The sequence below is a fragment of the Rhincodon typus genome, chromosome 13 (assembly GCF_021869965.1).
Source record: "Rhincodon typus isolate 14 chromosome 13, sRhiTyp1.1, whole genome shotgun sequence".
In the NCBI taxonomy this organism is placed as follows: domain Eukaryota; kingdom Metazoa; phylum Chordata; class Chondrichthyes; order Orectolobiformes; family Rhincodontidae; genus Rhincodon; species Rhincodon typus.
This window is the reverse complement of record NC_063344.1, coordinates 15281286-15308349: the sequence shown is the minus strand read 5'-3', so window position 1 is coordinate 15308349 and position 27064 is coordinate 15281286. Positions and strand designations below refer to the sequence as shown.

Genomic DNA, 27064 nt, shown 5'->3' with positions numbered 1-27064 from the left:
TGAAAATCGGGGAAGAGGTATAAAATGGTCAAAATTATCAGCTCGACTTCAAAATTGCAAATCCTGCTGGTCATTGTGGGTTCGCTGGATTGAGTAGAATGGGTGCTGGAAAAACATTCGGCTTTACGGCCCTCCACATGGAATTCCCATTTGCTATCTTTACGACAAAATCATCATCTACTGAAATATCCGGGCTTCATTTATGAACATTTTCAAAACTCTTTTTGGAAGCCACTGAGCCCATTATGCTCCTCTTTGAATTGTTTTCTTTGTTCAGAAGAATACTATAACAAAACTAATACCAAATGCTACGTGGCAGAGCATACAGGACCAAACTAAAAGTTCACCAATGAATTTAATTGAACACAGAAAACAAAGTGTCAGGGCAAAAAGAAAAAGGAAGCTTAACTCAGAGTTATTAGCTTTAACAATCGGTGTGTGTCTATAGGCATAGAATATTGCGAATACACCAACAGTGTTGCAGGCTCCAAACAACGCCAGTGTCACCAAAATTATTCCCAATGTCTCGAAAAAGAAAAGAAACACGATATCCTTTGGAACACACTGATCCCGTCTCTCATTAGATTTGAATTCCAATGGACATCTTATGCAATGAGTGGAATCTAAAAAACAAGACTTTGTCATTATATGAGGAATCTCAACGCCTGAGCAATGCAAATATCAAATTTAAGCAGCAATGCCTTTGCATTGGTGTTTTCTTACCAGTTGTGTTACTAATTTCACCTTGCGCACATGGTATGCAATCAAAACAGCAAATGGGTTGTCCTTTTCTTCTTGCTTTCCTTGTTCCTTGATGGCAGCTTTCAGAGCAAACAGCTTTAGGAACCTGATTATGAATATGAATACAATGGTGGAGAAATATTAGTAAATCCATGTGGCAAATGTACAACGTTCACTCTGAGATACAGCAAGAGAAAAAAAGCCTATTTCTCTTACCTTTTGTTAGGATTGTCCTTTTGGAAATATATAACGGTTTATGGCCTCATCATGTCCCAGTTAAAAGCCACTGTAAAGTGCTTGGAATAGATTTGAAGTTGCAGAAACAGGTAATTTTTGATGAATTCAGATTCTGGTAATAACACTCATGATGTGTCCTCGGAGCTGCTTCATTTATTATTGATAAAAGGAAATAGGGAAACAACCAAATACAATTGGATGCAACGTGCAGTAATACCGTTTAATGGATAAAATGAAAACCAGATTCAGAAATATAAACGTTTTTCTTCATTCATTCACGGGATGTGGTGGTTTTTGGTCAGTCCAGCGTTTATTAACCATCTCCAGTTGGTCATTGTCTGCCTTCCCGAAGTTGAAATACATTTATTGTAGAGGAAGTGAATGTTTGTGAATGTGCTGCCAATCAAGTAGGCCACTTTTTCCGAGATGGTGTCAAGCTTGTTCAGATTTATTGGAACTGCATCCATCCAGGCAAGAGGGAAGATGCTATCACAGTCCTGACTTGTGCCTTGAAGGTATGGTTATGTTTTGGAGAGCCGAGAGGTTAGCTAACTTTTGCAGGTTTCCGAGCATCTGATTTGCTTTTGTAGCCACAGAACTTATATTAGTCTGGTTCAGTTTCTTGTAAATGGTACCCCCTGTGATGCTGATGGTGTCGCAGCCAGCGATGCTGATGCTTTTGAATATGAAGGGGAGATGATTAGATCCTCTCCTGTTGGAGACGGTCATAGCTTGGTTCTTATGTGGCACAAATGTGTTTGTAGCCAAGATGAATATGAACCATAATATTCCTTTATGCACAACCAACGTATCCATTGCTCCCCTAGATTTGCTTTCAAACCTATTCAACCACTTTTCTCTATGTTTAGATTTAATGTTTGTGGTTCATACATTTATTTGTTCATTCAGTGTATTTTAACATATAGTTAAGTTTATAATTCATTGTTAAACCGTACTTTTTTGCAAAATTTAATTACATCAGTTACGTGCAAAGAAAATCTGCTGTTCAAGTGGCTGCAAATAAAATATCTCTCTGGTATTACATTCTGCATTCATCAAGCTAAATTTTGGAATTGTTGAGCAGATATGTTCTGTTTAACAATGCTTGATAAGTTGCAATTTTCCTTCACATCAGGAAATGGGCAGCAGCGGGTAGGGCGCCTATTTGATACAGCAACCATCAGTTTGCTTTTCCGTTTCAGAGAAGAGAAATTGAAATTATAAAAAAGGCAGTGTTTAAAAATCTTACCGACTTCTGCTTTCCATTCCAAACAATTGCCCCTTCTGTTATCGAAAATTCTTCTCCGGTACGAGCTGATCCATCATAGAGCCCAAAATTTACAATATCAATGCCACCGAGGGCATTTGGCTACCAGTTAAAATGTCATATGTAGGGATAGGATCTCCGTTTTCGTCAAAATAAACCTTTTCGCCAATCTTGGTTATGAAACTTACTGTTCTCATGTTCACTCGTTTACATTAATTGCAAATGTTCAACCGGGAATTTGGCCACATTGAATTTTAATGTAAATGCAGTCGTCAAATCACGTTAAGTGTTCCTCACCTGTCACTGTTGAAAATTTGAAACATTTGCACAACTCCCGTTGGAGAAAGGTCCTTCCCCACCTTTACATGACGCCATATTGTGCAGTGCATGAGCTATAGCATTAGTTGCTTTGTACACATTGTAAGTGACTCTGTATTGCAACACATCAGTAAGTTCGTTTTGGACATTCTGTAGATTTTCTCTCCCTGTGCATTCCTTAAGCTCCGTTTCAGATTTTCGAGAATCTGTTTTGTTTCCACCACTTAGATTGCAGCAGAAACAACTTTCCCAAAACGTTTTCACCAAATGGTTGCCTGGATATAAGGATGGATGAACTTTCATGAGGAATTCCCTCAACCCTGGAATGCTGACTTTGCGAATTGCAACTCCAGTTGTACCAGAAACAATCTTTTTACTTTCCTCTAGAGGAAGAAGCAACGCGGGAACCTACGATTCAGTTCCAATACATTGTATGCCGCTGACATTTTGTCTTATCATTTCCTTTAGAAGAGTAGCCATGTTTGATTCTCCCACAAAGGCAACGACAACTTTTGTAGTGGAAGTTTTTATGGCATCAATTATTTTCAGTAATTTCTCTTGAGCGTGTGTTATATGAAATGACTCGGAAAAAAGCTATACAAACGCCTAATTGTTGAACTGCTTCTTCAAATGCTTGCATTCCAAAGTTTCCATAGTCATCGTCACTCTTAGCTGTTCCGATCCAGGTCCATCCGAAATGTTTCACCAGCTGGGCTAATGCTCGATCCTGATAGTAATCACTCGGTATAGTTCGCAAAAAATGATGGATATTCTTTTCTATTGCTCAGGCACGCACAGGTAGAAAAGTAGCTAACCTGTCAAAACTAAAGCAAAAACATTTGCGTTTCAATTATAATTTGTGGTTGTTCATGATATCAAGGCAAAAACATCAGTGGATAAGTGCAATGATTCCAAATCGTGTGGTGCTTATAGGTGTGGCTCTTCTTAAATGCAGAATAAACTACTTATTTAATAACTTCAAATGTGCCAATCAAATATTCACTCCCAAGATTTATTGCAAGCTTTTCTCTTTCTTGATTCTCCGTGTCCGAACTGCAACCACGCATAATGTCTAATCCCTACAATTTAACTTGAAGAACGTCTTCGAACATTCTTTCACTCTCTCTCTCTCTCTGCATCTCCAGGGTTCCTGGTGCGAATTCCAACTTCACGCAATAAAGTACAGAGGGTCCACTGTTGACCTCGTATTTTGTTTCCTTCCATTGAAGTCAATGGAGTGAATAGAAAAGGCAGGTGTAGGATATGTAAGTATTCTACACGACCTACCGTACAGCATTGCTCAAACTTCATATTACTGTTCAACCAAGCCCTTATATCGCTAGCAACATTTTCAACATTATCCCAGACCCACACCCTTACCCTATCCCTGTAACCCTGCATTTCTCAGAACAATCCCAACCAAATGCACATCCCTGAAAAGAATTGGTAATTTAGCGTGGCCAATCCACCTAATTTGCGTGGGTAGGTTCGTGGGGCTGGGATAGTATAGCCATGACAGAAACATGGCTACGGGAGAGACAGGACTGGCCGCTTAATGTTCCAGGGTACAGGTGCTTCAGTCGAGACAGAGGTGGAGGAAAGAGGGGAGAGGGAGTTGTATTTTCGATTAAGATGACTATTACAGCGGTAGATAGAGATGAAATAGTTTGTTGTTCCGTAGACGTTTCGTTACCGTGCTTGGTAACATCCTCAGTGCAGCCTCTGATGAAGTGTCGGTGTGTTTTCCCACCTGGTTTTTAAACTCTGGGGTCAGTTGCGATGGATTGCCTCACTTCCGGGTTTCCTCCGTAATGGAATGTATATGGGGTCGAGTTCAATGTGTTTATTAATAGCATGCTTCGTGGAGTGCTATGCTTCCAGGAATTATCGTGTTTGTCTCTGCCGAGCCTGTCCAAGGATCTTCGTGTTGTCCCAGTCGAAGTCCTGGTTCTCCTTGTCCATGTGGATTGAGATGAGTGAGTATTTGTCGTGTCTTTTTGCAGCCGGTTGGTGTTCATGTACTGTTGTTGTCCTTCCTGTTTGTCCGATGTAGTGTTTCTCGCAGTCTCTGCAGGGGATATTGTAGATGACATTGGTCCTGTCCATGACGGGGAGTGGGTCTTTAGTTTGGGTGAGCACTTGTCGTAGGGTTGATGTGGGCTTGTGTGCCACTCTGATGCCCAGCTGTCGTAGAAGTCTTGTGGTGAGTTCTGACATGTTCCTGATGTAGGGTAGTGTGATAAGTGCGTGGGGGCATGTAGAATGTTTCTGATGCTGTTCCTGTAGGCATCTCCTGACCCAGTTCTTTGGATATCCATTATCCTTGAACACTTGGAAGAGGTATTCCTCCTCCTCTTGGCGTAGTTCCATGTTGCTGCAGTGAGTTGTTGCCCTTTTAAATAGTGTTCGCACGCAGCTTCGTTTGTGTGTGCTGGGATGGTTACTATTGAAGTTCAGTACCTGGTCTGTGTGTGTGGCTTTTCGGTGTACTTTCATTTGCAGTTCCCCATTTGTCTTGCGCTCTACCATAACGTCCAGGAATGGGAGTTGTTTGATCTTCTCCTCCTCTCTGGTGAATTTTATTCCGGTGAGGGTGTTGTTTGTGAGTTTGTGTGTCTCTTCTAATTTGGTCCGTTTAATGATGACAACGGTGTCTTCTACATAGCGTATCCAATGTTTAGGTTGGATTTTCGGAAGGGCAGTCCTTTCCAGTCCTTGCATCACTGCTTCTGCTATGAGTCTGGAGATAGGCGATCCCATGGGTGTCCCGTTGATTTGTTCGTATGTTTGGCCGTTGAAGGTGAAGTGGGTGGTCAGGCGTAGGTCCAGTAGTTTAAGCATATTGTCCTTGGAGATGGTTTCACTGGGGTCGTGTTCTTGTTCAAGTAGCGTTGTCGTTATTTCCCTTGCTAGTGGTATGTCTATTGATGTGAATAGGGCGGTGATATCAAACAAGATCATGGTCGCTTCGTCCTCTATATGTCTTTGATGGAGTTGAGGAATTCTTGGACTGACTGGATGGAGTGGGGTGATTTGTTGACTAGGTGCTTGAGTCTTCTTTGTAGTTCTCTGGCTAATCTGTGCGATGGAGTGCCTGGTAGGGAGACTGCGGGTCCAAGGGGGACTTCCGGCTTGTGCACTTTAGGGAGGCCGTACAATCGCGGTCCCATCGCAACGGACCCCAGAGTTTAAAAACCAGGCGGGAAAACACACCGACGCATCATCAGAGGCTGCACTGAGGATGTTACCAAGCATGGTAACGAACCGTCTGCGGAGCAACAAACCAGCTCAGCGAACCAACCAACCTCAACACCCACAACCCGAGCTACAGATCTACTCCAAAACCTTAGAGAGATGAAATAACTGAGGGATCGTCCGGTGAGGCTTTGTGGGTGGAACCGAAGAAATAAGAGGAGGACGGTGACGTTACTGGAGGTTGTACTATAGGCTCCAAAATAGTCAACAGGAATTAGAGGAACAAATATGCAGGGAGATAGCGGAGACTTGCAGGAGAAATAGGGTTGTCATAGTTGGGGATTTTAATTTTGCTAATAAAGACTGGGACCTCCGTAGTGTTAAGGGGTTAGGTGGGGTGAAATTTGTTAAATGTATTCAGGAAAGTTTTCTCAAGCAGTATGTAGAGGGTCCTACTCGGGAAGGGGCAAAACTCGATCTATTCTTGGGAAATAAGGCAAGGCAGGTGACTGAGGTGACAGTGGAGGAGGACATTGGGATCAGTGACCATAGTTCTATTAATTTTAAAATAGTTGTGGAGAAGGACAAAACTGGTCCACAGGTTCAAGTTCTAAATTGGGGCAAGGCGAATTTTAATGGAATTAGACAGGAGCTTGTAGGGGTTGATTGGCGTAGTTTGTTTTCCGGCAAGTGGGAAGCCTTTAAAAGTGTGATAGCTCGAGTTCAAGATCTATGTGTTCCTGTGAGGGTGAAGAGCAATGTTGGCAGGGGTAGGGAACCTTGACAACAAGAGATAATGTGGCCTCGATCAGAAAAGGGGAGGTATAGCTCAGGATCAGGCAACTAGGATCAAGGAATCCCTGGCGGTATGTAGGGGATGCAAGAGTTTACTGAAGAAGGAAACCAGAAGTGTGAAATGGGGCATGAGACAGCTTTGGTTGAGAAGGTTATGGTGAACCCAAACCTGACTTATTGAGATTCCTGAAGTATATTAAAGGAAACAGTATAACTAGAGAGAGATTAGGACCCCTCAAGGACCAAAGCGGGCATGTATGAGTGGAAGTGGAAGTTTTGGGAAGTAGGCTGAGGATTGGTCTATAATTCCCAGGTGTTTCTTTGCAGTGCTTCTTGATTAAGGGCACAACATTCGCTACCCTCCAGCCCCCTTTGACCTTGCCCATGGCTAACGATGATGCAAATATATCAGCCAGGGCCCCCACAATTTCTTCTCTAGCTTCTTGCAGGTTTCTTTGTCATTGAATCATACAGTCATACAGTCGTAGAGTAATACAGCATGGCAACAGGCCCGTCAGCCGAAATTGGTCCATGCTGACCATAGTGCCCACTCAATTACTTCCAATTCCAGCATTTGGTCCATATCCTTCTAAACTCTTCTCATCTATGTGTTTATCCAAATGTTCTTTTTGTAAATGTTGCTATTGTATCTGCCTCAACTGCATTCTCTGGCAGCCCATTCTATATATAAACCAATCTCTGCGTGAAGAAATCGGCCCTCAGGTCCTTCTTAAATCTTTCCCCTCTCAACTTAACCGTATGCCAACTGGTTTTCATTCCCTATCCCTGGGAAAAAGACAATACGCATTTATTCTATCTATGCCCCTCATGACTTTATACACATCAATAAGGGCACCTCTCTTTCTCCTACGTTCCAAGGAATAAAGTCCTATCCTGGCCAACCTCTCCCTATAACTCAGGCCTACTAGTTCTGACAACATCCTTGTAAATCTTCTTTGCATACTTTCCAGTTTAACTATGTCTTGCCTATAACATGGCGCCCAAACTGTGCACAATACTCAAAGTGCAGCCTCACCAATGATGTATACACTGTAACATGATGTCCCATTCTATATGCAATGCCTCGACCGATGAAGGCTAGCATGCTAAATATCTTTTTCACCACACTGTCCACCTGTGACACTGCTTTCAATGAGCAATGTACTTGTTCCCCCAGGTCCCTCTGTTCCACAACACTCCTCAGGACCTTACCATTTACTGTATAAATCCAACCTTGGTTTGACTTTCTAAAGTGCAACACCTCACACTTACCTGCATTTGCCAATCCTTAGGCCACTTCCTCATCTGATCAAGATACCTCTGTAATTTTTGATAACCTTCCTCGCTATCAACAGTACCTTCTAACTTTTTATCATCCTCAAACTTACTAATCATGCCTTGTGCATTCACATCCAGATCATTTACGTAAGTAACAAATGTGAAAGGTCCCAGCACCGACCCCTGTAGCACACCAATAGTCACAGGCCTCCAGTCCCAGAAACAACCTTCAACCACGACTTTCTGCTTCCTACAATGTTTGCATTGCATCCTTTAGCATTATGTTTATGGTGTGGTTTGCTGCTGGATAGGCTGGATAGACATCACATTCATATGTTATGTTGCTTCCCTTCAATTTTACAAACCCTTAATTACAAAAGTTCAAGGAATAGCGCTCTGGGCTATCACATTGCTAACTTTTGGTACCATTTTTGCATGTTTGCTTTCTCATAGTTTATTTCTATTCATCTTCAAGTTTCTGAAATGAGACTTTCGAAGCAGTATCTTCAAGGAAGAGGAAATATAGCCTTGCTATAAAGCTATAGCTATGCCGAGCCAAAAGCAATCAACAGTAATTGTACTGGACCATCTCACCGTCCCGAATGAACATTCTAATGGGCATGCAATTGAAGACTTCAGCCTCTTTTGGATTAACAACACAGGTTCCAAATTTTTCTTAGGCAATGGATTAGATGACACAAGTAACATCATATTATATACTGTTGATCCAAGCTTATTCACATTACATAACTGAGTTATTAAAAGCCATATCATACCATAGGAATTCTGAAGGCACCAATGAAAGGTGCTATTGCTAAAGACCTCGTGGATCCAGAATCAGCAACAATCGCCGAAACAATGGAGGAGCTTTTACAGTTATCAGAGGATGTACTTTCCTCGGGTTTGTTCAGAAACGCCATAGCTGCTTTTAGCGATAACTGGGTCAACTTGCGAGAATCGTATAGGCGGTATCCAAATGTGACACCGGGAAGCAGGGCTGTATCGTTATTTATTTCCTCGATTGCAAAAATCATCGCCAGTGCAAAACGGAAAGGTCTAAACCGAAAGCTGCAGATAAAGCGAAGAAAGACAATTTAAAACAAAAACGCAGAAAACTACGATAACATTTGTATCCGAGGGGGCCTCCACTTAGCTATTATTAACTACACTTCAGTGGTAACACGCTGTCTCTAAATTGAAAGCTAATTGTTCTATGCTCCAACACAGATCCTTGAGCGCAAAATTTTAACTGATAAACAAAGACCTGGCAATATGCCCAATTTCAAATGAAACATTAAGGCGACCACCGTCCTTCCCTCGTGGGTTCAACAGAAGTATTTCGAAGATCAGCAGGAGAAGTCTCACAATGCCTTACCGAGCAATTATCCCTCATCCCAAAATCCTAAAAGAGGTTTTAGAGTTTTGATCATGAGACTAATTGGGGAGCCTGTGGAGCATACATTGCTGTATTACCACGTTACAACATTAAATAAATTGCAAAAGTACCTGATTTTTTATGAAGCAATTTGGGGCAATTTTGCAAAAGCAAACTGAACGAATTTTTTTACCCTAACTTCGGAAATTAATTCAGAATTTGATCATATAAACGTTGAAGCAGCATGAGGGCAAATGTTTTCCAATCTACCGAACTAACCTGAGGCATTTTGCCGGCTCTGGGAGATTGCTAAACAGAGATGGCGATGCTCAACGTGGTAAGAATGCATCTCAAAAATTCCACCCAATGTAATATCTCCATCCTTCGCCAAGCCCAGTAAATCAAACCTACCCTAACGTTGGCAAGCCTGCTCATTACTGGACCATGCCAAGGCAACAGCAGAATTTACTACTAAAATGAACCAGTAATGCATCTTTGATAGGGTAAGTAATTGTCCTCAGCTTACAGTAGAATGACTGATTTTTCACAAGTTCTAGCTATTTCAGTGAAAAACGTCCTAATGAGAACCAATTAAATTTCAATCTCTGTTGAACGTCAACAAGTTACTTCGCTAGTCTCTTAAGGGAACACATCACCACTTTAGTCGACATGAGACTTATAAAGGAAATAATTGCAAACGAAGTCACCTATGTACCTTCAATCCAATTGGGTCTGCAATCGCGGTTCGCACTGCTGCCAGGGACCTGGGTTCAAATCCTGCCTCGGGCACACCTTTCCCATGTTTGTGTGAGTTTTCTCCTTGTGATCCAGTTTCCTCCCACTATCAAAGATGTGCAAGTCGATGGATCCTCACAACTCTGAAATGATCTTGAAGTGCGATTCAGGACCACAGAACTAAAAGTACAGCACCTGAATTTACTAGCAACGGGAATACTATCATCACTTCCCTTCTGCGGAGTAATGTTAATTCTAGTCAAATCATTGTTCGTTGTTAATCACGCAAACTCACAAATTTGCCAAAGGCTGTCACTTCTGAAATTGTAAACTGGTCGCCCTATTTCAAATTATTTAGAAGGAAAAATATCTCAAACATCTGCAGTAACAAAAGCAGAAATTACTGGAAAATCTCAGCAGGTCTGGCAGAATCTATGGGCAGACATCAGAGTTAAAGTTTCGTGTCAAGTGACCCTTCCTCAGATGCTGCCAGACCTGCTGAGCTTTTCCAGCAATTTCTGCATTTTGTTTTATTTACAGCATTTGCAGTTCTTTCGGTTTTTAGCCAGCATCTGCACGGGAGGTGAAGAAAATTGTTAAATGCTGCTGCTATGCAGTGTCTTTGTGATTATTGTGTTTCACTAACAGTATTCAGCTTTCAGCCCTAAAATATCTATCTTGTTTGAATGTCAGTGCCCGTTGACCACTATAAGTTTTAATTTGATTATAATTTGATTATAAGGCAGCAATTGCTGAACAATCCTGACAAATTTAAGATCTTTACTTGAGCTGATAAAGCGCTCACTTTTATTTTTTCGTCATCCTGTTCAGAGATGTTATTAAAGAGTATGCGGGACTTGATATCAGGCCTCCTGGTTCAGAAATAGTAACACTTCAACACATGACAAGACCTACTGGGAAATGCATGGTGCTGCTTGCTGACGCATTATCTAATGAAATGCAGGGATAACGTGAAAATGCATCATATTCAAGCATTGAGATAACAAGGTGTAAAGCTGGATGAACACAGCAGGCCAGGCAGCATCAAAGGAGCAGGAAAGCTGACATTTCGGGTCTGGACCCTTCTTCATTTTCCTACTATCTCTGAGTGGATATTCAAGCATTGAACCCTTTTCAATTTGCCCATTCATAGCTCCCATTATGGTGACAATGCACAGTGAATCAGAATTGATACGTCAATCAATCAACGTCGCCGAAAGGAAACTTGTAGGTGCTGATATTTCTATACATCTGCTATCTTTGTCCTTCTAGAGAGTGAGTTGTTGTCGAGTGAGCAACGGTGCTATTGTGCTTCTTGTCGAGTGTGTTCCGCGTTGCTCTTGTGCACCTGTGATAAAGGAAGTGCATACTGAATGTGATTGGTGGGATGTTAATCAAGGGGGGTGCTGATATACGGTCATCGCCGAGTGGTTAAGATGATGGACGAGAAATCATTTGGGATGTCCCTTTATGGAATAAAATCCTGCTGATTGCAATTCTCATCCTCCCTGCTTTTACTCAGTCTCTCTAATAGTTAGCAATGTTTAGCTGTTAACCAAAGTATTGTTGCTTCAAAAACAAAGAGGGCTGAAGTCTTCGCTGCTTCCAATCCACTACAATTCATTGCAACTCTGTTCAAACTTGTAAAACGGGACTTCAGCTGCCAGAAGTTATCCCCAAACAGTTTCAGCTCTATTGTTATCAATTGATATCAGGCAAGCTGTTTCCTCCTGGCTTGTATCAAAACGTTTGAGTGTTCCTGGAACTGCAATCATCCAGGAAAGTGGAGAATATGACACGACACTCCTGATTTGTGAATTGTAGATTGTGGACAGTTGTTGTTTAGAGGAGATGAGCTACTTACAATCGAATTACAAGCTCCTGACCTGCTCGTGCTGTCACGTAACTGACAAATGTGGCTCATTTTGATCTCTGGTCAATGGTATGCTTCAGGCTCTTTATTGTCAAGGATAGACTTAGCAATGGTAAAACCATTGGCTGTCAAAGAGAACTGATTGGGTTGTTTTTGATGGAGTTGGCTGTGGTCTTGGACTTATCTGGCATTAATGTTACTTGCCATTTATCAGCCCACGCATTCATGTTGTCCAGATCTTGCTGCATTTCGACTTGAGATGTTTCAGTGCCTGACGAATTGTAGATAGTGCTGTGCATTGCGCAATCGTCAGAGGACATTCCCACTTCCGGACTTCTTATGGACGGATGGTCAATGATACAGTAGATGAAGATGATTGAGCCTAGGACACCACTCTATGTGATTCCTGCACTGACCTCCGAACATTGAGATGATTGATATCCAACATCACAAACATCTTCCTTTGTGCCACATAAGATTTCAACCAAGTCGATTTTTCCTCACAATTCACACGGATTGTAATATTCTTGGAGCTCCTTAATGCCACACTTGGGCAGTTGCTGCTTTGATATCACGGACAGTCACATTCACCTCACTTCTGGAGTTCAACACTTTTGTCCAAACTTGGACCAGTGTTTCAATGACGACTGGAGCCGAATGGCTCTGGTAAATTTCCCAGAGACTCCACGAGGAGATAATTGCTGTTTAAATTCCAGTTGATGACACTATCGACAACACTTCTAATCCCTTTGCTGATGATAAGGACAACACCGATGGAGTGACAATTGCATAGTTTGAGTAAACTTGCAAATCACCTGTCTTTCACATTGTTGTGCTGATTGATTTCATCATTGTGGATGGGAATGCTTGGGAAGTTCTCCCCGCTAAAAGTTGCATAATTGTCCACTAGTTATGTGGCAACATTAAATATTTCACATCATCCATTGTATGTGGCTCACTTAGTTCTTTCCATCACATATGACATCTACTGCTTGGCATGCGAGCTTGTAGGTTGGCACTTGATTTTTAGATATACTTGGTTACTGCTTCTGATATTACTTCTTACATTCTTCCTTGAAATATGGTTGATGCCTGGCTTGTTTGCAATAGTAAATTGGAGAAATGCCAGGCCATAAGTTCACAAATTGAAGATCTAAAGAGCCAGACTGCACTCGAAACATTAACTCTGTTTCCCTCACCACAGGTGCTGCCAGACCCGTTGAGTTTCTCCAGCACTTTGGGTTTTTATTTCACAAGTCCATCATCTGCAGTGTCTTCCTTTTATTTGAGTCCTCAACTTAGTTATATCTTTAGACAGAGATTCATGCACTTAAGAAGAATAACTGTATGTTATTTTAGCAAAGTTTTAAGGAAAAGCCAGGGCACTATTGACCAGTGAGCTACGTCAGCACCAGCGGTGGGCAAGTTGTTGAAGGGGTACTAAGGGAAAGGATTTCCATAGATTTGGAAATGCAGGGACTAATTATTTACAGTCAACATGGCTTTGTGTGTGGGGAATTGTGTCTCACTAACTTGAATGAGTTTTTTGAAGAAGTAAAGAAGTGACAAGAAGAATTGATGAAGTCAAAGCGGTGAACATTTTCTATACAGACTTCAGTAAGGTTTTCAACAAGATTATGCATGACACACTGTTAAATAAGGTTATATAACATGGAATAAGGGAGAACTAACCATTTGGATACAAACTTGGATACAGGGTAGAAGAAAGAGAGTGGTGGTGGAGGATTGTTTTTCAGAATAGAAGTCTGTGACCAATGGGATTTTGCAGTAATCTGTGCCGGGTCTATTGCTTTCTGTCATCTATATAATTGATTTGGATTTGAATATTGGCGGTATGGTTAGTAAGTTTGCAGATGACTCCAAAATTAGCATTATAGTGGATAGCAAAGAATACTACCTCAGAGTACAACGGGAGCTTGATCAGAAGGCCGCTGGATTGAGGAGTGACGGGTGGAGTTTAATCTCGATAAATATGAGTTGCTACGTATTGTTAAGGACTTATATACTCAATTGGAAGCCTGGGGATTGTTGACGAGCAAGTGTAGCTTGGATTGCAATTTCATATTTCCTTGAAATTGGAGGCACAGGGAGACAGAGTAGTGAAGAAGGCATTTTGTACATTTGCCTTAATTAGTGAGTGCATTGAGGATAGGAGTTGGGAAATCATGTTTCAGCTGCACAGGACATTGGTTAGGCAAATTGTGGAATATTGTGTTCACTTCTGTTCTCCTTGCTGTAGGATGGATGTTGCGAAACTTGAAAGTGTTCAGAAAAGATTTATAAGAATGTTGCCAGGGTTTCAGGGTTGAGCCATAGGGAAAGGCTGAATAGACTAGACCTATTTTCTCTAGAGCATGGGAGGCTTACGGTTGACCTTATGGAGGTTCATGAAACCATGAGGAGCATGGATAGGGTGAAAAGCCAGGGTCTTATCCCCAGGTAGGGGGGTCCAAAACCACAGGTATTAGGGGGTTTAATGTGAGAGGGGAAAGATTTAAAAGGGACCTAAGGGGCAACTTTTTCATACAGCGGGTGGTGCATGTATGGATTAATCTACCAGAGGAAGTGTTGGAGGCTGGTACCATTACAATATTGAAAAGCCATCTGGATGGCTATATGAATGGGAAGAGTTTGGAGGGATATTGGCCAAATGCTGGCAAATGGGACCTGATTAATTTATGATACCTGATTGGCTTTGATGAGTTGGACCGAAGAGAGTGTTTCCATGTTGTAAATCTCTACAACTGTACTGGAAATTAAAAAAGTGACGTTAACCTCTGTAATTGCAATTGAATTAAGAACACACATTATCTGAACTAAATACAATCTAGGACTATTAAAACAAATCAAAATATTGCACCCTTACAGTTTTATTATTTTATCACATGCCTTTCCAAATGATTGTAATAATGCTGAATGGCAATGAAAATTCTAAATTAAGTCAAAACCTTCAACACTTACAGCAGAAAGATAAGAGGGTTGTGCTATCAAACTCCCCTGTCAAGCTCTTTAAAGTTTAATACAACACAAATGTTTGTTCAACTTTGGAAACATAATTTTGTTTTGGAATGAACACATTGCACAATTATACTCAAACTTTTTCTCTTTTTTAATGCAGTGTAGAAGTCAGGCTAATGGTCTGAGTTCGAGTTCCACCATAGCAGATGGTGACATTTGAGTTCAAACTAAAAATAAAATCTGGAATTTAATGCCAGTCTCATGTTTACTGTTAAACGTTGCTGACCATTATAAATACTCAGCCGGTTCAGTAATGCCTTTTAAGGAAGGAAATCCACCATCTTTATCCTTTATAGCTATCATGCAACTGCAGGTCCACCGGACAATGGTACACACCTGCCCTCCGAGACTGTCTCACAGGGCATTAAGGATCGACAACAAATGCTGGCCGGGAATGCCCATACACCGAGTTCAAATGAAACAAGAAAGGGTCACAATTTCAAGATTGTAAGCTAGACAGTTAGGACTGTGGTAAGGAGAAACTTTGTCACTCAGAGTTGTTAGAATTGGGAATGCACTGTCTGGGAAAGTGGAGGAGGCGGATTCCTGAAAAACTGGATATAAATATTTGAAAGTGATGACTTTAGAATATTACAGAGATGGAACTGGAGAAGGGTGTTACTGGCTGGATATTCTTAGAGTCAGTAGAAATATTATGGATGCAATGGTCTCCCTCAGTGCTGTAAAAGTCTATCACTCTCTGATTCAGCAATTGTACCGTTGTAACTCTCAGTGAATGCGAACTCAAATTGCAAAATTTTACGTTATATTTTCCATTATTCGGCCCAGTAAGGTACTCCTTCAGATGACAATGCAATACAGAGTGTTCTCTTTATAAGGGGCAAGAAGACCCAGCAAGAAAGAAGGTTTGTTTGGAGTTGATTGAGATCAGTAAAGAGAGCATAGTCGCCGAACCTGGATTCAATGTTACAAACAATTCAATTACCTACTTTGATCTGTAAGGTGACAGTAATTAATTATAACTAGTTCACATCTTTGCAGTTCATAAATCGCAACCATATCATGGAGATCAATGTGGGAAACTCCTGGATCAGACAGATTCAGACACAGATGCAAAGCATTTGCAGCAGGCGACCATATGTCAGTAAGAACTGAGCACTGCACTACCAAGAGTGAATGCCCTATTGAACCAGGCATAGAAGTGTATTGCTAGTCATGGAGACTGACACAGGCTTACATAATGGTAACATTTCCTGAGAGACGTGTGATATTGCGTACATCTCTCGTTCCAGGGCACTGGAGGGGACCTAATGCTGGTGTGTAATTCACGGTTATAATGGCCCCAAAGGAAGAGGAGATAACCGAAACAGGACGGGATTCAGTAGAGTGAGAGTTAATTTTTTAATAATGCCATAGTGAGTGAGTAAAGCAACGAGCGGAAACACCATACCTCCTGGCAAATAATAATTGTCACACTCCTGAGGGCACAGAAGTATCCAAATCAGCAACAGGCAGAGTTAATTCCGGACTGTATAATGCATTGATACCACTCTTATCTATCACACAGGTTGAAGGGTCAACGAGGAATCAAGAAAGAACCTAGGACTGAAAGGCCTTACAAAAGGATCTGCCATTTTAGGAAATAAAATGACGTCGGCCTAATGCATGATTCAGCAGTGCAGCTACTCTTGTATCTGTAGGATTTTAAGATTTTTTTTAAATTCATGGGATACAGTTTTCATTAGCGGGGCCAGCGTTTATTGCTAATGCATGATTGTCCTTCAGAAAGTGATACTGAACTGCTTTCTTAAATCCCCACAGTCCACTTAAACTAGATACCCTCTACAATCCTATCAGTGAGAAAGTTCCACAATTTTAATCCAGCAACTGAGTGAATGCGATTATATTTACAAGTGTTAGTGCTGAGTGGCTTTGAGAAGAACTTACAGGATGAATGTTTCCATGTATCTGCTGCCCTTGTCCTTCTAGATAATGTTTGTTGCGAGTTTGGAAGGTGTTTCCAAAGCAGACTTGGTGAATTTCTGCGTTACATCTCACAGATAGCACACATTTGTGCCTCTGCTCATTCATCAGGAGGGAATGAATGATGCAAATCAAGCTAACTGCTTTGTCCTGGATGGTGCGACGCTTCTTGAGTGTTGCTGGAGATGCAAACACCCAGAGAAGTGGTGAGAATTCCGTCACATTCCTGACTTGCCCTTGTTGATGGCAAAAAGGCTTTGGGGAGTCAGGAGGTAAATTGTGCCTTGCTGTATTCCGAGCTTTTGACATGCTCTTACAGCCGATGTATGTGTATGATACCAGAATCATAGATATCAGCAGCACAGGAAATTGTCATTAGGGCCAAAACAGCCACACCAGTCAAAAACCAGCACAAAATATTCTAAGTGGTAGTAAGAACTGCCAATGCTGGAGTCAGAGATAAAACAGTGTGGACCTGGAGGTACACAGAAGGCCAGGCAGCATCAGAGGAGCAGGAAAGCTGACGTTTCGGGTCGGGCCCATTATTCAGAAATGGGCTACCAACTATCTAAGCGCTTCTTAAATACTAGCATGGTTTCTTCCTCTACAACCCTTACAGGCAGTGAATTCCAGACTGTCGCCAATGTCTGGATGAAAAGGATTCCCTTCTCCTCACATCTTGTCTGAGCGTTCTACCCTTACCTTAAATCTATGCCCCTGGTCATCACAAGCCTAAAAACAATTCATAGTTTATCTGCATACGGGTACAAACTACTCCATTTTCCTTGTAGTTGCAAATATGACTGAATCCTGTGTGATCATTACACTTCTGGTCTTCTGATGGAGAAATTTCATTTTCAAAGTGGCTGTACGTTATTGACTGAGATCAATGCTCTGAGGAACTGGTGCAACTATGTTTTAACTCCAAGAACTTGGTGCTAAGTATAGCTCTAGCCAACGGACAGTTTATCCATTGTTTCAATTATATTTTGGATTCTTATGGCTGCCCACCATCAAATGCTGCCTTATTCAAGGTGTGGCTCTCTTACTCATTTCTAGAATTCAACCTTTTGGCCATCATTAGACTACGGTAGCAATGGGGGCTGGTGTCAAGTCCAGACAGAACACGATTGTTCTCAGTACCCTAGACATTAGGTTACTGATGTACTGTATGGATGTAATAAAACTCCGATACATTTTATACTCCAGCCTAATTACAATAAAGACCAGCATTTCATTTGGATTTATGCGAGCACCAACCAAAGACGTGGGTTTTAGAGTTACCTCTACAGCCTAAAAATCGTACAGCTAAAGGGCGGTAATGACTGCGACACAGAAGAGGTAAATTTAATTTTATGCTGATGGATCATAGGAAGTAGGAGTACCACTTCGAACCAACACCAGTGTCCCATATCTCAGTCCCTGTGGTAACATGCCTTCATCCCAGCATTGACAATCCTCCAAAGGCTGTTGAACTCTCCTTCTGGACCACTGCTCCAAGGTCGTGACATAAAAAAAAGGTCTGCAAATATCCACTTATCCAGGATTGTTGACTTCTCCCAGACTCAGAATTCAGTTCGAAGGAAGTGAATAAAACTGATAAGACTTCCAAATCAAGCACGTCCATTCACTCAATGAAAGATTCAACACGTGATCGGATATTTAATCATCTTGTGTTCAATAACGGTTTCTGTAATTTTGCCCACAGTGAACACCAACACTTGCGTCACCTTTATTTAGAAAGAAGAGGATTCATATCCATGGACGTTTTGCAGCTCTTGTGCACGAATAATGGATAAACGTGTTGAAACATCAATTTGTAATCTCTATTGCTTTTAATCAAGTTAGAAAATTATGTGTGTAGTATGTGATAGTCTGCATGAAGAACAACCATTTCAGGAATGTCTTAGTAAATTAACTCCTTGAAAGGCCAAACATATAACATAGTAGTGAATTACAGCATCCCAGTAGAGGATACGCAGCGCATTTTATATCCTTTTTGACGCTAAAATGGTAAACGCGAAGATTTTAAACGCTCCTTATTCCAAAGAGCATTACCCCAGCCTCCCGCCACCGAACCGCTGAATATCAAATTAGCGCAGTGACAACATTTAATTAATGGGTTCTGGAAAGCGACGTGAGTCATATATTTTGCTGACTTGAATAGCCAGGTTTCAGAACTGGTTCTTCTTTTGATAAACGAAGCATGTTTCAAATTGAAATTTCATGCAGAGATGAAATTCAAGGAGCGGGGAGGAAACTGAAAGTGACTTTGATCCACATTTAAATAAATATAGGTCATACACTATTTTCAAATCTTGTCAAATGAAAATCGAGAGAAATGTATAAAATGGTCCAAAATATCAGTCCAACTTCTAAATTCGTCTTCCTGCTGCTCATTGCGACTTCGTTCGATTGTGTAAAATGGGTGCTGGTAAAACATTCGGCTTTACAGCTTTCCATGTTGAATTCCCGTTCACTAACCAACAACAAAGTAATTACCTGCGAAAATATCCGTGCCTCATTTATGAACATTTTCAAAGCATTATTTAGAAGCCACTGAGCTCATTATTTTCCTCTTTGTATTGTTTTCTTTCTTAAGAAGAATAATATAACATTTCTAAACTGCAAAAAAGGAAGACCAAAGCTAGGGAGCGTTCATTCGTTCATTAAGTGTCATTGAAGATATAGTTACATTTGTAACTCTTGTTCTTAAACTGCACTGACTTACTTTTTGACATTTCTATCTATGTCTGTAAAGGCATTATGCTCTCGAAATGGATAAAAATAAAATATCTCACTGGTCTTATATTCAGAGTTGATTAAGCTAAGTGACGTTCGAATTGGTGAGTGGAAGATTTGCACTTAGCAATGCTTTATCGGTTGCAATTTCACTCAACATCAGGAATTAGGCAGCAGCATATAGGGCATCTTTTGGTACAAGAACCACGAGTTTGCTTTTACGTTTCAGAGAAAGGAAATTGAAATTAAAAATCAGGCAGTGTTTAAAAAGGGTTAGTTCTCCACAATGCTAACCAACTTCTCACCCATACTCCAAACAATTGCCTATTCTGACCCTCACAGTGCCCAACATTTATAATGTCAATATCACTGAGGGCATTTGGTTGCCAGTTTACAATGTTATATGTTGCGACAGGGACTCCATTTTCGTCAAAATAAAACTTTTCTCTGATCTTGGTTATGAAATTCACTGTTCACATGTAAAACAGCAACTTGAAAGAAAGTGTGAACACGTTCACATTAACTACAAATATTCAACTGTGAATTTGTCCACATTGGCTATATGTGTAAATGCAGTCAACGTTACGTTAAGTTTATGTTAAGTCTTCCTCGCCTGCCACGGTTGAAAATTTGAAACATTTGCACAACTCCCATTGGAGAAGGGCACTTCCCCGGTTTTACATGATGCCATACTGTGAAGTGCATGAGCTAAAGCATAAGTTGCTTTGTAAACGTTGTAAGTGACTCTGTATTGCAACACATCTGTAAATTCTTTTTGCATATTATGTAAAATTTCTGTCCCGCTGCATTCCTGAAGATCTGATTCAGTTTTTCGAGAATCTGCTGTGTCGCCACCGCTTACAGTGCAGCCAAAACAACTTTCCCAAAACATTTTCAACAAGAGGTTCCGTGGATACAATGATGGATGAACTTTCATTAGGAACTCCCTCATCCCTGATATACCGACTTTGCGAATTGCAACTCCAATTGTACCAGAAGCAACCTTTTTACTTTCCTCTGGAGGAAAAAACAACGTGGAAACCCATGATTCACTTCCAATCCAATATATGTCGCTGACATTTTGCGTAATGATTTCTTTTAGCAGAGTGGCTATGTTTGTTTCATTCACAAACGCAACGACAACTTATGTACAAGAGGATTTTACGGTGTCAATTGTTTTCAGTAACTTCTCCTTTGTGTATGTTATGTGAAACGACTCAGTAAGGGCTATGTAAACGCCTAATTGTTAGACTGCCTCTTCAAATACTTGCATTCCAAAGTTTCCATAGTCATCACTGCTCTTAACTGTCTCAATCTAGGTCCATCTGAAATGTTTCACCAGCTGGGCTAATGCTCTAGCCTGATAGTAATCACTCGGTATTGTTTGAATAAATGATGGATATTCCTTTGTATTGCTTAGGCACGCATAGGTAGAAAAGGAGCCATGCTAGCAAAAATAAAGCAAAAACACTTGTGTTTCATTTATAATTTGTGGTTGTTCATGATATCAAGGCATAGATATCGGCGGAGAAGAGCAAAGCTTTTAACTAGCGTCATGATTGCAAGCGAAACTCCTCTTAAACATATAGTAAACTACTCGTTTAATTATTTCAAAACGTCTCATTCAAAAGTTCTCTCCCAACGTTCATTCCAATAACTTTTGTTTCTTTATTCACCTTATCCTAGTTGCAACCTCGCATAATGTCCAAACCTCACAATTTAATATGAAGGACGTCGTCAAACATTCTCTTACTCTCTCTCACACTATCCATATAGGTTTCTTGTGGATAATTCTAACTTTGTATGATATTGTATTGTGCAATTGTCGATCTTGCCTTTTGTCCCTTCCCATTAAAGTCAATGGAGGAAAAAGAAACACATGATGTGGGATATGTTACTAATTCTACGTGACCTGCTTTACACCGTTGACCAAACATAAAATTACTCTTTGTCACACCCTTTACATTTTTATCAGTATGTTCAACATTGCTTTTCATTCAAGATTGCGAAGTGCAGCTTTGAAGATTTCATCTGGCTTCTGGCACCAAACTTAAGCTCACTGTCTCTCAAGCATGAATTATGTATGACCCAGTGAGCCCAAACCGAAACATTGTGTAGTTTAAATTTGACTTATTTCAACTGATAATATTATGTTTACTTTGTATAGTTTACCATTGTATTTATCGTATTGTTTGTTGCTGAGTAGGCTTTCTGCACAATTAATTCATATGCAACATTGTCTACCATTCCATTTTACATTTCCTTAATTTCAGAAGTTCTGGGAATATCTATCTGGTTATGCATTGTTCTGTGCATTTACAGTATAGCTGATATTGCAAGATAATTTTGTTGTGAAATTGGGTAGGGTACTTGTAGCTTGGGAGGCAGGAAGTTAGAATTTGGTATTTGTAAACGGCTAGAGGGAAAAGCTTTGCTTGGCCCTTTAAAAGACGATATTCTTTTTCTATGCTTAGAGATTTAATAAATCTGTGAGGAGCAGCTTGAAAGTTTGCAAGTACACAGAGAGCACCTGAATTGAAACATTTCTATCAAAAGGCCGTACCGTTAGCAGGCCAAGCAGTAATTTATATCAAGACAACAGCATTCTGAATTAAGCCAAACAATTTGAACCAGGCACTTAGATACCAAAAACCAATTAAATTTAAATCTGATGGTTTTGACAACATAGCACCAATCCTGTTGTAAGAAATTGACATGTTATCAATTGTATTAAAGGAGAGGACATTTGAGCAAAGACAGGAGAACTAATTGCCATCCATCAGAGTTAACAGTCCTCAGCTCTCAAGAGAGAATTGCTGGCTCTCACGGGCTTCCCTATGCATTACAGAAAGTACCAACTAAACAACAAAGGTACATATGGCACAACTATTGAATATTCCAGAAGACATGCTGTGGAGGAGCCAATGTTGGACTGGGGTGGACAAAGTCAGAAGTCACACAACACCAGATTATAGCCCAACATGTTTATTTGGAATCACTCAAGCTTTCGGAGCACAGCCCTTCATCAGGTGCAGTGAGAGAGCAGAGCACACAGACCCAGAGTTTATAGGCAGAGGGTTCAAGGCCGGAGAGATCAAAGGATTATACAACTGATGTGAGTGGAGCGTCAGTTGATACGTCTGTGCAGGTGACGAAGAGTGTTAGATGATGAGTAAAGTGTCAACAGCGGTCACGGGCATTTGGCTCCGATCTTCAGGTAAGCATCCTCCAAGGCAGATTTCGAGATCCACAACAATGCACAATCACCGAGAACGGACTGATAACCAAGTTCTGTACCCATGAAGGCGGCCTCAACAGTAATCTTGTGTTGATGTCGTGCTACTGGTGACCCCACCATGCTGTTCTCTATGTGTAAAATCTTCCCTACTGTCCTGTTTAGACAGCATCACCTTAATCAATTGTTATGATTGGTCTACCTTAATTAGTTTGTACATTTTTGAATACGTACTACTTTGGTTAGATCCTTGACATGTGACTCTTATACATATCATGTTATTCCAGTCATTTAGTTTTATCTTTGGCACCATTTTGTTTTTAACTTTTTGTAATTATCTCTCTGTCTCACTTAATCAAATTACAGGTTATCCCTTTGCTGTTTTTCAGTTGTTGACACTTTACTCACAGTCTAACACTCTTGGTCACCTGGAGAGACATCATCTGACACTCCACTCACACCAGTTGTATGATCTTCTGATCTCTCTGCCGTTGATCTCTCTGCCTGTGAACTCTGGGTCTATGTGCTCTGCTGTCTCCCTGCACCTCACGAAGGGGCTGCGCTCCAAAAGCTTGTGTGATTTCAAATCCGGAAAGACATTGTTTTAGTATAATCATATCTTCAGGAAGCTGTCTTTAAGTTCCAGGTGTAATCCTTCAAGTTATATCTGCGCTGGTCAAATGCTGATGACATTTGCAGACCTGCATCTTCACCCGGAAGACATATAACCTGGCTGTAATTTCGAGAGACTAAATTCTACTCTTTCATATATAAGTGGGAATTGTATTTATTGGAACAAAATACTATTAGAATCTTGTTTTATTCAGGAATAGTTAGTAGTTAGAAGTGGTTTAGTCAGTTTGTTTATAGTTTAGATGATTTGTTCACTGTTAGGGTTGGATAAACAAATTGTCACTTGTTGATTGTAAAGTGAGAGTCAGGGATTAATTTTCCTTAATGACTAGAAGTTGCTCAAAGGCAGGTTACACCACCTTTCACAATCCTTTTACAGATTATAGGGCAAGGTGCTCCTCTTTGGGTGTTTCAGTTTTAGTTCTTAGAGGGGATCAACCTCCTCTTTATAAGAGTTTACTGAAATGCAAGTTATTTTTCTCAGTTTTTGTCCCCTGAAAAATGTGTCCCTGCCCTTACTCAAATGATAAGTTGTCTTAGTCACAGTCATAGAGACATAGTCATAGAGTCATACAGCACAGAACCAGACCCTTCGGTCGAACCACTCCATGCTGGATGTAATCCCAAATTAAACTAGTTCCAACTGCCAGTTCCTGGCCCATATTTCTACAAACGTCAGTCAAGGGAAGACGGACAGGTCAAGGAGGCGGGGATGAGGCTGGTAGGTAGGAGTTGGGGGTGGGGGTTGAGGTGAGAGAGCGGATAGGTGGGAGAAAAGTTGGACAAGTCAAGGAGGCAGGGGTGAGCTGGGCTGGTTTTGGGATGAGGTCCGGGGTGGGGAAGAGCTGGGCTGGTTTTGGGATGAGGTCGGGGATGGGGAGATTTTGAAGCTTGTGAAGTCCACATTGATACCATTGGGCTGCAGGATTCCCAAGCGAAATATGAGGTGCTGTTCCTGCAACCTTCGAGTGGCATCGTTGTGGCACTGGAGCAGGTCCAGGATGGACATGTCACCCAAGGAGTGGGAGGGGGAGTTGAAGTCATTTGTTGCGAACCAAGCGTAGGTGTTCCACAAAGCCGTCTCCAACCCTCCGCTTGGATTCCCTGATGTAGACTTGTAGGTTGTAGGTTGTAGGTTGACTGATCAACCTCCATCCTAACTCCCCACCTACACTCACTTTTACTGGCTCCATCCCCACCTCCTTGGCCTGTCCGTCTCCTCTCCACCTATCTGCTCCTTTATCCACCTTCCATCCGCCCCCCTCTCTCTATTTATTTCAGAATCCCCTTGCCCTCCCCCATTTCTGAAGAAAGGTCCAGACCCGAAACGTCAGCCTTCCTGCTCCTCTGATGCTGCTTGGCCTGCTGTGTTCATCCAGCTCTACACCTTGTCATCTCAGATTCTCCAGCATTGGCAGTTTCTACTAGGGCTGTTTTGGCGTAGCTTCCCGGCCTGTGGATAAAATGCCATCGCATCTTGCACAGAGATAGCGTTAGCAGCAATGGACTGGTTGACTACAATCAAGTAGAACTCCGATAAAGTAGTTATTTTAATTATTTAGCACATGCAGAATGTCTTAGTACGAGCAAAGGGTGAAGGTGCAGGTCTGCAAATGTCATCAGCATTTGACCAGTGCAGATTAACTTGAAGGATTACATCTGGAACTTGAAGACAGCTTCCTGAAAATATGATTGTACTAAAACAAATGTTCCCATGTCGTTCACTAAGGTCTAACCTACAAGTGATTCCATGCAATATTCTGAAGAAGGATCACTGGACCAGAAACTTTAACTGTGATTTCTTTCTACAAATGCTGCCAGTCCTGCTGAGAATTTCCAGCAGTTACTGTTTTTGTTCAATGTAAAGTGATTCACTTTTAAACTCGCTCGGAGATGATATAAGGAGCTATTCAGCTCACGGGTAACTGGGGAGTAGAAACAAATATTGATTTTGCCAGCACTACCCACATCTCAGGAAAGAGTAAAAATGAACTAAAATTGCCAATTTTTGGAATAATTTTTGAACATTTTCGTTTCATAGCTTCCTTCTATTCATCACTAAGTTTCTGAAATGTGACTTTTGAGGCAGTATCTTCGAATAACAGCAATAATAATCTCATTGTAAAGCTCTGGCTAAACCGAGCCAAACAGCAATCCACAGTAATTGAATTGGACCATCTCAACATCCTGAGAGCACATGCTTATGGGGATGTAACTGAAGACTTCAGTCTGTTTTGGCTCACTTATAAATGTTCCGAATTTTGCATAGAAGATGGATTAAATGATTTTAATAACATCATATCATATACGCTGATACAAATTTGCCCACACTGCGTAACTGAATTATTAAACGCCATCTCCTACCATAGGGAATCTGAAGGCACCAATGGAAGGTGCTTTTGCTAAAGACTCATGGATCCAGCATCAGCAAAAATCGCAGAAAAAAAGGAGGAGCTTTCATAGTTAACAGAGGAGGTTTTTGCCTCCTCTGCTTTTTACGGTAACTGGGTTAACACACCAGAATCTCATATGGGGTATCCAGTATGACACCGGGTAGCAGAGCTGTATCGTTATTTATTTCCTCAATTGCAAAAACCATCGCCAGTGTAAAATGGAAAGATCTGAACCAAAAGCTGCAGAGGAGGCGAAGGAACAAGGTGTAATAAAAAACACAGGAAAAAAAAAGATAACACTTATATCCGAGGGGATCACCACACAGCATAGCTATAATTCAGTGATAACACCACTGTCTATAAACTGAAAGTTGGTAGATTTAAGTTCCAAAGCAAATCTTGCGGACAAAACCTCACACTGACATTAAACAATGACCTGACAAATGGCTCAGTTTCAAACTAAACGTTACGGGGTTGCCCGCCCTTTCCTCTTAGATCCAGTAGAGATATTTCTAAGAAAAGCAGGAGAACTCTCACAGTGCCTTAACCAATAATTATGCCTCATTCAAAGATGCCAAAAGAGGTTGATGGGTTTTGGTCACAAGACTAATTGTGGGAGCTTGCGGTGCATACGTTGATTGCTGTATTACCAACGTTAAATTGACTATATGGCAAAAGTACCTGATTGGTTATAACGCACTCTTGGTCGACTTCTCAAGAATAAAGTTAACGATTTTTTAATGTTAAATTCGCAAATTAATTCAGACTGTGATCGTATAAACATGTGAAGTAGTACGACGGCAGAATTGTTTCCAACGTACTGAACACAATGTCGCGTCTAATGGCACCTATTAACCCGAGGCATTTTGCCGGCTCCGGGTGATTGCTGAATGAAAGGTGCCGATGCTCAAAGTGATAATAATGCATCCAACAAATTCCAGCCAACGTGATAGCTCCATCCTTCGACAATCCCAGGAAATCAAACCCAACCCAACGTTTGCAAGCCTGTACATGACTGGGCCATGCAGGGCAACAGCAGAATTCACTACGAAAAGGAACCAATAATGCATCTTTGACAGGGCAAGTTATTGTATTACAGTAGGATGACTGATTTTTCATAAGCTCTAGCTATTTCAGTGAAAAACGCCTTAATGACTGCCATATCGATTTCAATTTCTTTTGAAAAAATTACTTGACTAGTCCCTTACGAAATCACATCACCACTTTTGTCAACAGGAGACTCATGAAAGAAATAACTGCAAAC

At 41.0% G+C, this 27064-nt stretch overlaps 1 pseudogene; it reads right to left on the bottom strand.

Moving 5' to 3' along the window:
• Positions 1–273: 273 nt before the first annotated feature.
• LOC109927651 lies at positions 274–26727 on the bottom strand (annotated as a pseudogene).
• Between the last annotated feature and the right edge of the window lie 337 nt (positions 26728–27064).